The following is a 13,515-nucleotide window of genomic DNA, read 5'->3' as shown; positions in this document are numbered from 1 at the left end:
CCATGCTGCGCAAGTCTTACAGCCCATGCCTACTGCTGAGGAAACACGAGTCTCTGCCTTGAACCTTCGTGTAACCATGGCCTCACCTGCTGCCGCACCGTGCCCAAATCGTCACCCCAGCACACACCCGAATTTCCAGCAGGAAAACAATGTGAAGCAGCTTCCACTCCTCATGAGGGGTTCCAGGGCTCACCCATCAGATCTCAGATACTCCTGTTCTCCTGCCCCTCCCCGAAACGGCGCGCTGAGTTCGCTCTGCTGTCCAGGTACGCTGGGCAGAATACGATGTTGCCCATTCTCCCCAACGCTGTGTTGGCTGCACTGCACCTGGATGGGAGCGAGGGCTGCAGAGATCCCCCCCCCTTCACCTGCATTTTCAGGAGCAAATCCCTCCATTTCTGGGGCAAGGAATCGCTCCTGGTGCCATGGGGCTGTGGGAGGGGGTGCAAGGGCACCCACCCCACAGGTGCTGAGGGGGTGGACGAAGAAAACTGCTCCCTCTTCCAGCAGGCTCTAGATCCCTCCCCCACGTCCATTTCCTGGAGGCCGGGGCTCTGCTCAAGGGCAGCTGGTTCGTCCTGGCTTCCCCCACGCATCTGCCCTTGTCTCTCTGCCCCTGGGGGGGGGACGCTGCCCCTCCCCCCAAACTGGGCCAGGGCTGAGGCTCCCCTCCCCCTCGCTCCGGCCAACTGCCACAGAAGCTTCAGGTGCCAACATTCCACCTGCCACAGCGCTGCTCCCAAGCTGAGCCAGGAGAGGGGCGAGGAAGGGGGCTTAAAACACGTATCTGCTCCCAAGCCATCACTCCTCCCTGTACCCTCCTGCTTTCGTCACGTCACCTGGAACTCCCTAGCAGGCTTCTGCGCCCCACAGCACCCCCGCCCAGGAGAGACGTGCCTTCACAGGAGCCCCCCCGGCTCAGAGCGGTGGCACCATCTCACTCTAGCCATTGCACGATCCCAGCAGGGTGCTGGTGCTCTGCACGTGGGAGGCAATAGTAACCTTCGCAGCCCAACTGTATTAGCTTCCCCAAGTTTCAAACGCAGGTCAGACAGAGGTGCTGCTATCTGAGCACCAGTTCCTGTTCGGTGCGAAGCAAGTAGGGACTTTATTCTAGTTCCCAGTGCACAAGGGTCCTCAGCACAATTAGCATTAGCCGGCCATCTCAGCAGAGAGCTCCCATCTCTGCCCAGGGCAGGGCCAGCATGCACTGGCCAGGAGCAGTGTGGGGAGTATGCCCAGCCACTGCCAGGACTATCCTGCTCTGGGAACAGACCAGGTGGGTGTACCCTGATCTCCAGGGACCTCCGCCTGGTACCGCAGAAGGGTGCTTTTTAAAGAAAATTAAGTTACAGAGGGATATAATATATATATACTTTAAATCTTCGGAACTGATTTAGAGCCTGGCTCTGCCCACCTGACCTGCTCCTTTGGCTCTGGTGAGACAGCTCGTGTGAGCAAGGAAAGTGCTTGCAGCTGCCATAATCTTAACTTACCTCCTCCTCCTCACTCTCTTCACTTGGGGCTTCCAGCTCACACAACCGCCCCGCCCCATGGAATCCACCGCACCAATTCAAAAAGAGGTCACATGCCACGGTGATGTCTTGCCCAGTCATACAAACTGCAGAAGCACCATCTCTCGCCTAGCCCAGAACTTCTCCCGAGAGAGAGAGATTGCCCCACGGGCTGGGGAAGTGGTGGCACACGGTTTGGGAGCGCTCAAGACATTTCAGAGCACACATGCATTGTCTGGCTCTCGTTACCGAACTGTAACACGTGAGGGGAGGCAGGTAATCACAATATATAGTTCATTCCCTTGTAACCATTACATAATGATTACTGGGCTTTGGCTCCTTCCTGGTTCACCTCACATCCCTCCTCAGGACTGGCTTCCTGACTAACTCCCACTGGCAGGAGCAGGTTGTAGCACTGCTGCTCCCCGCTGCTCCAACCATTACTCAGCAAGTGAGGGAATCACTCAGTGCTCCAAGGTCACTGAAAAACACCATCTGTCCACGCATTGCATGCCGCTCCCCCAGAGAGTGTGCAAGAGAGAAATTATTCCAATACGCTGAAGGCCACGTCCCCTCCCCCTTCCCCCACCAGCCAGCACAAAGTCAGTCCAATTGCAGTTAGAGTGCTAGCTCGGTCCGGACTGGGGAGAGCCTGTGGATCTTAATGCCGAGATAGCTGGTGAGCCTAAGGCAGCTACAACACCCCCTGGCCAATCTGCAACTCCCCATATAGCCCTCTGACACGAGGTGTGCTGAGATCCCCCTCCTATATCATCACCCGATTATGAAGTCGGAAGAAATAACAGTCCTCTGGCCCTGGGACATGGCAGGTGCTGCTCTCTGTGCTCATGAAGGGGAGTACATAGTCTCACCTCCTCACCCCCACCCCAAGAGCCGCTCCTCCAGAACCTGCTGCTTCCAGGCAAAGGATAAATATAGGAGCCTCCACCCCACATGGTCCTGGGACAAAATCCCAAGACATCAAACAAAGGGGATGGAAAACCATGCAGTTGAGCACAGCCCCAAGGAGCAGAGAGGCTCTCCAGATATGTCTACACTGAAATATAAACCCAGGGTTAGCTGGACTCAAGTGAGCTCACTTTGCAAAAGGCTTGATTGGTTCGTTCTCCATTGCAAACCCAGGAGGCTCTCTGACCACGTACTTGCAAATTGGATTAATGCAGACCTGAACTGCTGCCATTTGCAAAGTAGGGGCACTGTTCGTTTTCAATAGAGTGGATCGCAGATTGTTGGGCTAGAGAGGACTAAGGAAATTGCCCCGTGGAATTGTGGTCTGCTTCCAGCTGATTCCTGGGACCCATGTGTCATAAACAGATAGCTAAGGGTTAATGTTCTTCTCCAAGATTTTGATTTTCAAATTCAGCACATTTCAGGAGCTTCTAACAAAGTAGCTGATGCACTCTCCCGTGAAAGTTTCCCACAATCCAGTAGTTAAAAAGTGTTCTTTAAATGTAAAAGTCTGTTAGTTATATACTTAGTGGTATATGTAAAGGTGCATGTGTTATATTAATCTGTTTATTTTAAAGTTCTAGGAGGAAATCGCCGCCAGTGAGGTTCCCCACTGTCTGCAATTTGGGGGGCGTGTCAAACAGATAGCTAAGGGTTAATGTTATTTTACCTGGAAAGGAGTAACCTGAAACACCTGACCAGAGGACCAATCAGGAAACAAGACTTTTCTAAATCTGGGTGGAGCGAAGTTTGTGTGTGAGTCCTTTGTTCTTGTCTTGTGTCTGTCCCTCTCGGCTATGGGAAGGATTTTTCTGTCTCCTGCTTTCTAATCTTCTGTTTCCAAGTTGTGAGTACAAAGATCATAAAACAATAGGGGTTATTGTTTTTTTTCTTTTGTATTTACATGTGTTTAGTTGCTGGAGTGTTTTGAATTGTGTTCTTTTGAATAAGGCTGTTTATTCATATTTCTTTTAAGCAATTGACCCTGTATTTGTCACCTTAATACAGAGAGACCATTTTTATGTATTTTTCTTTCTTTTTACATAAAGCTTTCTTTTTAAGACCTGTTGGAGTTTTTCTTTAGTGGGGAACTCCAGGGAATTGATCTGTAGCTCACCAGGGAATTGGTGGGAGGAAGAAGTCAGAGGGAAATCTATGTGTGTTAGATTTATTAACCTGACTTTGCATACCCTCTGGGTGAGGGAGGAAGAGGAGAGATTAGCTCTCTCTCGGTACTTGTGTTTTCCAGGACTGGAAATAGGGAGGGTGGAATCCCTCTGTTTAGATTCACGGAGCTTGCTTCTGTGTCTCTCTCCAGGAACCCAGGGAGGGAACACCTGGAAGGAGGAGGGGGAAGGGAAATGGTTTATTCCCCTTTGTTGTGAGACTCAAGGAATTTGGGTCTTGGGGTCCCCAGGGAAGGTTTTTGGGGGGACCAGAGTGCCCCAAAACACTAATTTTTTGGGTGGTGGCAGCTTTACCAGGTCCAAGCTGGTAACTAAGCTTGGAGGTTTTCATGCTAACCCCCATATTTTGGACGCTAAGGTCCAAATCTGGGAATATGTTATGACACCATGTCAAGTGGGGCTGCACCTACACTGCAAAGCAATAGGGCTCGGACCCCGAGTCCTGGCTTAACTCGAGCTCAGACTCTCCAGCCTTGCAGGGTCCCGGGCCCTTGGGTCCGAGCCCTGGGTCAGTGCAATTGCAGTGTAGACAAGAGGTTTAGGCTCAAACTCAGGCTTATGTGGCAGTGTAGACATACCCATAGTGTGCACAGCACCTACCCACCCCAAATCCACAAGCTACAGCCAACCACAGAGGCAGCCCAGGCCCACTGTTGTGCTGGAGCGGCTACCTCATTCATATCAACACATGCCCCCTATCCACACCCTTGCCAAAAAGGAAGCACATTTGGTGGACAAAAACACTCTGGGAGAAAGTGTTTCAAGTGAGCAGAGCTGCTGGGACGCAGACAGGCTGCCTCTGTAAATATGAATGCTCCAGCCAGACAGGTGCTGGGAAAAGCTCCCGGTCAAGAGGGGAGGGCAAGCATCTTGTTCAGACCCATCCTTTAGATCAGGTGTCTCACACTCAAATGACCACGAGGGCCACATGAGGGCTAGTTCATTGGCCCAAGGGCTGCATCACTGACACACACACACCCCTCGCTGCCCCCAGCCCCGCCCCCACTCCACCCTTTCCATGAGGCCCTGCCTCTTCCCACCCCTTCCCTGCCCCCATTCCAACCCCTTCCCTGAAGTCCCCACCCCAACTCCGCACCATCCCTGCCCCCAGAGGGTGCATGAGGGGTGTGGCAGGGGTTCAAGACAGGGAGCTGAGGTGCAGGCAGGGGGCTCAGGGTGCAGAAGGGATGTGGGATGCAGCCAGGGGCTCAGGGCAGGGAGTTGGGGTGCAGGAGGGGTGTGGGGTGCGGCAGGGGGCTCAGGGCAGTGAGTTGGGGTATAGGAGGGGTGTGGGATGTGGCAGGAGGCTCAGGGTAGGGGTTGGGGTGCAGGAGGGGTGTGGGATGTGGCAGGAGGCTCAGGGCAGGGAGTTGGGGTATAGGAGGGGTGTGGGTGACTGGGGCTCAGGGCAGCTCAGTGGAAGGGGTTGGGATGTGGCAGGGGGCTCAGGCAGGGAGTTGGGGTGCAGGAGGGGTGGTGGTGGGCCGGGGGCTCAGGGCAGGGAGCTGGGGTGTAGGATGGATGTGGGATGCAGCCGGGCTCAGGGCAGGGATGTTGGGGGGGATGGGAAGTGGATGTGCAGGAGGGGTACAGGGCAGGGGTGCAGGGGTTTGTGGCAGGGGCTCAGGGAGGGTTGGGGCAGGAGGGGGTTCAGGCAGGGAGTGGGGTGAGGAGGGGTGTGGATTTGTGGCCAGAGGGCTCAGGGCAGGCAGGGTTGGGGTTCAGACAGGGGGCTCAGGGTAGGGAGTTGGGGTATAGGAGGGGTGTGGGATGTGGCAGGGGGCTCAAGGCAGGGGTTGAGGTGCAGGCAGGGGGCTCAGGGCAGGGAGTTGGGGTGCAGGAGGGGTGTGGGATGTGGCAGGGGGCTCAGGGCAGGGAATTGGGGTGCAGGAGGGGTGTGGGATGTGGCAGAGGGCTCAGGGCAGGGGTTGGGGTGCAGGAGGGGTGTGGGATGTGGCAGGGGGCTCAGGGCAGGGAGTTGAGGTGTAGGAGGGGTGTGGGATGTGGCAGGGGGCTCAGGGCAGGCATTGGGGGGCAGAGTGCAGGAGAGCTTCGGGCTATGGGGTGGCAGCGGTGCACACCAGGATATATTGTCCAACAGTGAACGTTGTGGCTCCCTTCTGGAGCAGGGCCTAATGGAGTTAAAGGAGTCCTTGGGAACTTGACTCCCCAGGGCCAGAGCAGGCGGCCGGCCCCGGCCCCGGCCCCAGCCCCACTCCATTCCAGGAAGTAGCTGGAACCGTGTCCCTGCGGCTCCTGGGGGAGGGGGACCCAGGGCTCCACACCTGGTTGAAGTGCCTCCAGGTACCTCCCCCGAAGCTCCCATTGGCTGCGGTTCCCCGTTCCCGGCCAATGGGAAGAGCCTGGGGGGTGCCTAGAAGCCAGGGCAACACAGCAACAGAGCCCTCTGCTTCCCCCCCCCGCCCGCAGGGACAGGATGCCAGCCGCTTCAGGGAGCGGTGCGGGGCTCGAGGGGGGCAATCCTGCGGCTGCAGTTTGCCCGACCCTGGCCTGGAGGTGGGCGGGGGGAGCGCGGGCCACAGGAAATAGCCCCGCGGGCCGCATGTTTGAGACCCCTGCTTTGGATCTTGCCATGAGCGTTACACATAGCCAAAGACAGGATACAGTCACATAAGCCAAAATTCTGGCTCTCAAGCACAGCCTGCTCTGCCAGGCTGGGGAGGGAGGATTGCCCTCCAAAACAGCCGAGTGAAACAGTGCCCTGCAGCCACTACTCTCCTCTCCAGACTCCTGCACAACCCCGTTTGCAGGGGCAATGGAGCAGCCTTGCAAGGGATACACTGGCCCTGGCCTGTCCATCTCCCACTCTGAAACACACCCTTCCCCCTGCACAAACCCCTGTCAAAAGCCAGGCCAGGGAAGTGGGATATTTATCGGGAGCTGGAGTCACCTGCACCCTGAAATGGGTATAAAGCCATAGTCACCATTCCTGGGTTGCCATATGTATATCCAAGGATATCACAATGAGAAACCCATTTTTAACAAAGCCATGCACACAGCACCTCTTTGTCCCATTTGCACCCACATAGCCACTAGCTGCCACATCCCCTACCTTTCCTGTTCTCTTGGCCAGGACATAAACCTTTCAGGCTGGGTTGCTTTAGGTTCTTCTAAACTAATTATTTGAGTTCAAGCCAGTTCTGAACAAAGAGATTGCAAACTGTGACATCAGAGATAACTCAGCCAAGAAATAAGTATTTGACTTTGGGTTTTTTTGCAATCTTATTGAGGGAAGTTCTTCAAGAGTGCCTAATGGATTTAGGAGCACACATCCCTTTAAAGCCAATGGGATATGTGGCTCTTCAGAAATGTTCAACATCTTCCCAAAAAGCCCGCCTGTCACGTGTCACAGCTGTGAAATATACCTTCTGATGAGAGAACCAGCAGCACTGTCTATTCTTTGTGAGCAGTAGTCATAATCCGTTCTTAGCACTTTTCATTCATAGATCACTGCACCATTCTCCCCATTGTACACACAGGGAAAGTGATTTGCCCAAGGAGACATGGTGAATCAGTACTAGAGGTGAGAACAGAACCCAGGAGTCCTGTGTCTTATCCAGTGGAACAGAGTGCTCTGGCAATGCTAGGGCAAGGGATTCTCCCATCTCTGTGTCCTGCACAAGTCTGTGGTGCCGTGAATTTTCCCAGCCCAGGGATCCTGCACCAGCCCACGGACTCGCCTTTGTGGTCCCACTGCTGATTCCTGTTGTGCTGCAAGATTGTTTCCATACGGGAGCAGCCAGCAGAGCCACCAGCTCCCAGCCCTAGTGTTTAACGCCACATCTGGAAACTCTTCTCACCCTTAATTGTTCTTAAGTGACTAATAGACACTAATTGGGCGGCTTTAGCAGTGAGAGCACACAGGGAGCATGGCTGGCAGCGCCCTCTGTGCCGAGCTGGTACTCTCCCAACCATATATCTGCCATCACATTACAAACATCATAAATCACCAGCGCACACACAAAAAAAAGCTAGTCTAATTCTGTCTGTTGCCCCCCTGCAAAGAGAGACAGAGCCTGAAATCTGAGTGCAGCAAAGACAATTTGAGACAGAAGCTGACAGCTTCTCTGACCACTCCATCCGGCAGCTTGCACCAATGAGCAGAGGGGCGACACACCTGTAGTCTCAGCCATTTCGCTGACTTCCATTACTTCCAAAACCATGCCAATAGCCTCAAACACAACGTCACCCCTCAAAACTATCCCAATCGCAGCGCTGACTCACATCGCACGGTGGCCACTCGCTCATGGACATTTGGCCCCACTGCAGATAGTTATGAGCTGTGCATTTTGGACCTGTCGTTGAGGCTCCACAGCTAAGGGAGTGAGCCACTCTCCACTCAAAGCCTGACTGGATACCCCCCCCCCATCAAACTTTGTGCCCAGAACATGCCCTTCTTCATCACTCCCTCAATAACACCCCTTAGCACAGGACCTCTTCCCAATGCACAGGGTTTTGGGAAGCATGCTCTTCACCGTTACTGATGATGCAGGCCATGCCCCACTCCTGCTCAACCCCCTTTTACATGCTGGGCACCCCCTGCCCTGGGCTCTGGTTTAACCTTCAGACCTCAAGCAGACACAGGAAGACAAGTGATGGATGGCCACAGGGGGCACAGTAACTCTCAGAGGATTTATGGGTAGCAGGGTGGCACTGCTGGGGAGCTGGGGAAGAAGAAATGTGTTGCAACAAAAAGGATCAGTGTTTCACTACCAGGTTATAAAGTTGGAAGAGACCTGTGGATATTGGCGTAGGGCTGCAGTGGTCTAGTGAGTTATGAGCTTTGGGCCAAGAGTTAGAATTGTTGGGTTCTATTCCAGGTTTGCCACAGACTTGCTGTGTGACCTTGGGTGAGCCACTTAGTGTCACTGAGCCTCAACTGTCATCTGTAAAATGGGGATGCCACTGAGCCATCTTTGCAAAGCATCTTGATATTCCTAGGGGTTTGCTAAGTGTCAAATATAATCATCATTATTGCACACCCCATGAGCGCAACACTAGCTAGCAGAACTGGTACTGTCTGCTCCAGACTAGCCCAAGATGTAACTAGCAGGCAGAGGAAGACAGGACTGGGAAGGTACCTCCTGGGTTGAATCAAGTCATTTGCTATAGCAGGCAACTCCACCGTATAATCCCATTCATACATCTATCAAGTTCCTTCTACAGATTAGTTGGGTTGATTGCCCCCACTCTTCCTAGTGGGAGGCTGTTCCAGAACCTCCCTCCTCTAATAATTAGAAATTACCTTCTACTTTCCAGCCTGTGGCTCTGTCTACACTATAGCCGATGTCACTCAGGGAGGTGAATATCCCCACCCCGAGCGACGTACACCGACGTAAGTGCTCCGGTGCACAGGGCTATGCTGCTCACGGAGGTGAGAGCTCTCCCATCGACACAGAGCGTCTGGGGAAGGTCTATATGTACAGCGTTGCATCGGTGCAGCAGCATCAACACAGCTGAGTCACTGCAGCGCTGTACATATAGACATGGCCTAAAAGTATTCGTGTATAGTTTGTCCCCCTTTGTTCTGGTCCCAGCATTGTCCTTAGCGTCAATAGCTCCCTGCCCTCCCTGGGGTTTACCCCAACGTGTTTAGAGAGAGCAATCAGATCCCCTCTGAGCCTTCACTCTGCTAGGCTGAACAAGCCAAGCTCCTTTAGTCTCCTCTGGTCAGCTCAGCTCTCCACTCCCCCGCTCATCCTAGCAGCCCTTCTCTGCACTGCTCCAGACTGAATTCAGCTTTCTGGAAGTGGGGCGACCAGAAGTGCACACGGTATTGCAAGGGAGATCTTGCCAGTGCCTTGTACAATGGCATTAACCCTTCCCCAGCTGCACTGAAAATACAGAGCACATACATCCTAGGATCGCATTTACCTTTCTCACAGCTTCATCAGTCCTCCTGGGACTGACAAGGACACCCAGGTCTTTCTCCTTCTCTGTTGTTTCCAGCGGAGAAGCCCACAGCTTATAGCAGAAATTCTTACTATAGGGTACGACTTTGCACTATTAAATTTCATCCCAGGGTGTTGGGCCGGCTGGTCATTCTGTTGGGGGATATTCCCTTGAGCAGACAGCAACTCAAGGCCAAGCCCTTTGACTCAGTGACTCTGGAGGGTGGGGTGTGGAGGAGACACTGCCCCTCTCTTAGGAGGCCTGGCCTGCATGCGCACAGGACTGGCTGTTCTCATCAGCGCATTCTGCACCAGCAGCAGCACGGCTTTGGACTACATCTCACAGGCTGGCAGGTCAGAGGAGGAAGGCAGCTGCCCACTATCCAGTTTGCTCAGTCTGCCAGCTCAGCCTCCTCTGCGATCCTGGGAACACAGGGTGTTCACTGAAGTTGCACTACAGTAGGAAATAGACACAAATCTTGTTACACAGGGGCTAAGCCTCCCTGGCCATGTTTTCTATAAATCTCCTGGAATTTATTATATAACGAGCCTGGAAAAGCTACATTAAATCCATAGCCAAGAAACTGACTTTCAAGCGTGACCTAATTTACTTTCTTGAAGAAGGGAGAGGAGCTGGGGGGGAGGGATGGGGTAATACCTTTGGCAGTCGTTCATAAAATGACTTCTCTTTGCAGCTGCTCAAACCTTCCTCCTCCCCATCCTCCTCCTCCTCTCTGAAGCCTCACCAGCCACTTTGGGGATGGAGCTGCACAGCCTTTCATGTCTAAGCGGATCTAGCACTCCCACTCACTGGAACAAAAGCACCTCGAGGGCTCCCCTTTTCGATGTTTTTTCCTTTAAGAAGTGCCTTCTTCCCGGGGGGCTCCATCAGATTTCAGACTGACAGAGAGTATATTTGCAGAAGCTAAGTTACACTGTGTTCTCTCCTGGATCCAGGCCTCTTCTGCATCCCATTAACCCAATCTTAATGCAAAGCACTCAGCATCCTCACTTGAAGCTTGTGGCTTGGAAACTAATACCTTCTTGCAAGGCCTCACGTGAGAACAAGCCCCTCCACTTCCCACGAGAGGAAGTTGAAGGACAACAAAGAAAATGACAGAGAAAATGTGGGCGGGGAGATGCTAGGGGTTTGGAAAGTAATCGGTGTAATGCTCTACCCCCAAGGCTTCCAGCCTGTGGACCATGGACTAGCCACACGCAGCCAGCTCCTTCTCCTGGTTTCAAGCAGCTAAGGCCATGTCTTCACCACAAGAACAGGCACAGATTGATTTTACCTCAGTGTAGCTGAGCTCAACCCTATACTCCTCACTTGGGGTGTTAATCTTGATTACATGGAGGTACCAACCACCTGTACCTTGCCTCCGCTAGGTGAGAGCTCACTGGATGTCAAACACACACCTAGTGTTGTAGTGAATACCTAGCCTGAATCACAGTAAGAGAAGCTAAATGTTCATCAAACACTTCCGCTGGGTTATGATGTGACTAAACTGGAGGAGAGGAGAGTCCACTGGATGGCCAATGGGAGGGGAGGTGCTCACAAGACACTCAAGGCTTGACTACACGGCCAATTAACAGCGCTGCAACTTTCTTGCTCAGGGGTGTGAAAAAACACCCCCTGAACGCAGCAAGTTGCAGTGATGTAAAGCGCCAATGTAAACAGCGCCCCAGCGCTGAGAGCTACACCCATTGTTGAGGTGGGTTTTTCAGAGTGCTGGGAGAGCGCTTTAGAGTTGCCAGCGTAGACTAACCCTCAAACAAAGGCTGCCCTACACCCAAATGGAACCAAAATAGTTCAGCCACTAACATATTCTGGAAGAGAAGTGACCTATTTCAGTGTTGCTTAAGTGGGTAAAAAACAACACACGCTAAGTCAACATAAGAGATTTATATTGGGCCAAGAGTGACCACAAGAGACTGGCATGGAAACACCATGTGGTGCAAGCTAAAATCCGCTGAATTCTTGGGGTGGCAGGTTGTGTGCACACCAGCCCTAAGGTGTGCTCCCAGGGTGAAAAAGTCTGAGCACCCTCTGCTCTAGGCTTCCACCTTCATGGGATGCAAGTCTGGTGAGCTCAGCCTACTCCCTTTGCACAGTGACTGAGACCACCTCCATTCTTTCGTACAATTCAGGATGACTGGCAGCCTCTGCTCAGGAGACACTCGCGCCTGCAAGAACAGGGATGCTACAAGCTAGGACCAAGGTGCACAGCAGAGCTGTGAGTGGGGTGCCCTTGGACTGCAATAGCTAGCAGGGCTTCAAGAGAGGACTGTAGTGCACTGGCAGAGTAAGAGTGGGGGGTTAGGGCTGAAATAGCAGAGTGCTGCTGTTCTGGACCGAGGAGCACTGGCAGCGTTGCGCGTAGGAAGCTTGCATAATAATGCCTGCCCACATGACGCCTCCTTGTAGCCAGCATGATCAAAACCTCACTTGCATGAGCAATATCATTCACCCAAAGTTTGGTAAAAGACAAAAAAGCTTCAAGGTGATAAACAGAGCTCAGCTTCCTTTGCTCCCTTCAAACTGATTAATGCAGCTAGGGAAATAGGCCTGTGCTGCCTCTTCATAGAGGAAAGGCTTCTCTTTAATCTGTCTCTCAGGATGACCTCTGCCCCCAGAGCCAGATAAAGATTCTCAAAATCTCATTCCTTATTTTACGATTTCAGGGCATGCACTTGAGACTGACAAAAGAACGGAGAAATTAACGTACAAAAAGCAGCCACTGCAAGGCAGAGAGATGCACAATAGCCATCCTGCCGAGCCTCTCGCTTCTCGAACACACAGCAACAGGCTAGCTGGGGAGGGCCAGGCTGTTCCCACCTCCCAAAACCAAAAGGGACCACGAACTCCTGCCGCCAAAAGGTTACATGGCTGTGATGGAACAGAGCCATTGGGTCTGGCGTTGGCCCTTCTGAAGAGATGTCTACACTAGATTTTTTTTTTTTTTAACCTGGGGTAGGCTGTGATCAAGGTAAAAACTACAGTGCCTGGTCTCTGCTAGGATTTTACAGAGAGATCGCGATCTCCAAGTAAAGACCCATTTTTTTGGGGTGGGGGGAAGCTAGAGGGGCACTAAAGACATAGTCACAGTGACATCTAAAGAGGTCCTTACAGTCAGCTCTCCAGATCAGATCCTGTAAGGAAAGGCCACGTTTTCAAACCTGGATGCATGGTTTGCATGGACAAACAGGCACGGTGGGGCAAAAGGGTCCTTCTGCATGTGCAATAGGTCACACTGAGCAAACAAGTCAGACAGTTTTGGAAAATCCACCCAACCCATGGCACAAGCCCAGCATCAGCACTTGGGGTGGACTGTGAAACTGGGGGCAGAGGGGAGGGGTAAACAAATCTGCTGCACTAAAGATAATGAAAATGGACAGAAAACCCCTTTGTTGGCATTAGGTGTCTTTTCCACCTGCCACCAGCTGAGGTCAGTGCTCCCAAAGTCACATAACTTCCCCAGAGGCTGTTCCACCTGGCCTTGCTCCATCTGTGATCCTGCTTCATCCCAACCAGTAGGTCAGACGCCAGGGGACGTCTCGCTCTGCCTGGCCATACCACAAGCCTCCCAGGAGGCAGCTGCACTTTACTGCTGTACTTAAGGCTAGAAAGGAAAGAGACTGAGGGCTGGTCTAGGGGAGAATATAGCAGCAGTGTAATCTAAGGTGTGAATTTAAATCAATCTAGTTAAACTGGTGTAACTGAGCAATGAACTGGAGAGGGGAGACACTAAAGTGAGAAGGGGCCATACATACATACACAGACCCACGGGGAAGTGGGGGGGCAGGGGGAGGAGCTATGCCACCGGGAACAGACAGTATTTGATAGTGGATCTCACAGCTGGGTTGTGGACACAAAACGTTAGTTTTGCATCATGTATGTGATGTCAGTTAACATTTGCACATGATGGTGCA

At 52.7% G+C, this 13,515-nt stretch overlaps 1 protein-coding gene across 17 annotated transcripts in view; it reads right to left on the bottom strand.

Moving 5' to 3' along the window:
* The window catches only part of RBFOX3 (RNA binding fox-1 homolog 3), a 414,255-nt gene that overhangs the window by 298,913 nt on the left and 101,827 nt on the right, over positions 1 to 13,515 (bottom strand). For 3 of the 17 annotated variants that reach the window (XM_030534068.1, XM_030534069.1, XM_030534067.1), the window contains exon 3: positions 9,566 to 10,036. The exons of the other annotated variants lie outside the window; for them this stretch is intronic. The gene's annotated coding sequence lies outside the window, so the exon portion shown is untranslated. The remainder of the gene's footprint in view (positions 1 to 9,565; positions 10,037 to 13,515) is intronic. 17 annotated transcript variants of the gene reach the window in all.

The sequence above is a fragment of the Gopherus evgoodei genome, chromosome 15 (assembly GCF_007399415.2).
Source record: "Gopherus evgoodei ecotype Sinaloan lineage chromosome 15, rGopEvg1_v1.p, whole genome shotgun sequence".
NCBI classification, from domain to species: Eukaryota; Metazoa; Chordata; order Testudines; family Testudinidae; genus Gopherus; species Gopherus evgoodei.
Note: the sequence above shows the minus strand (reverse complement) of the source record. Positions and strands in the feature narration are given on the sequence as shown.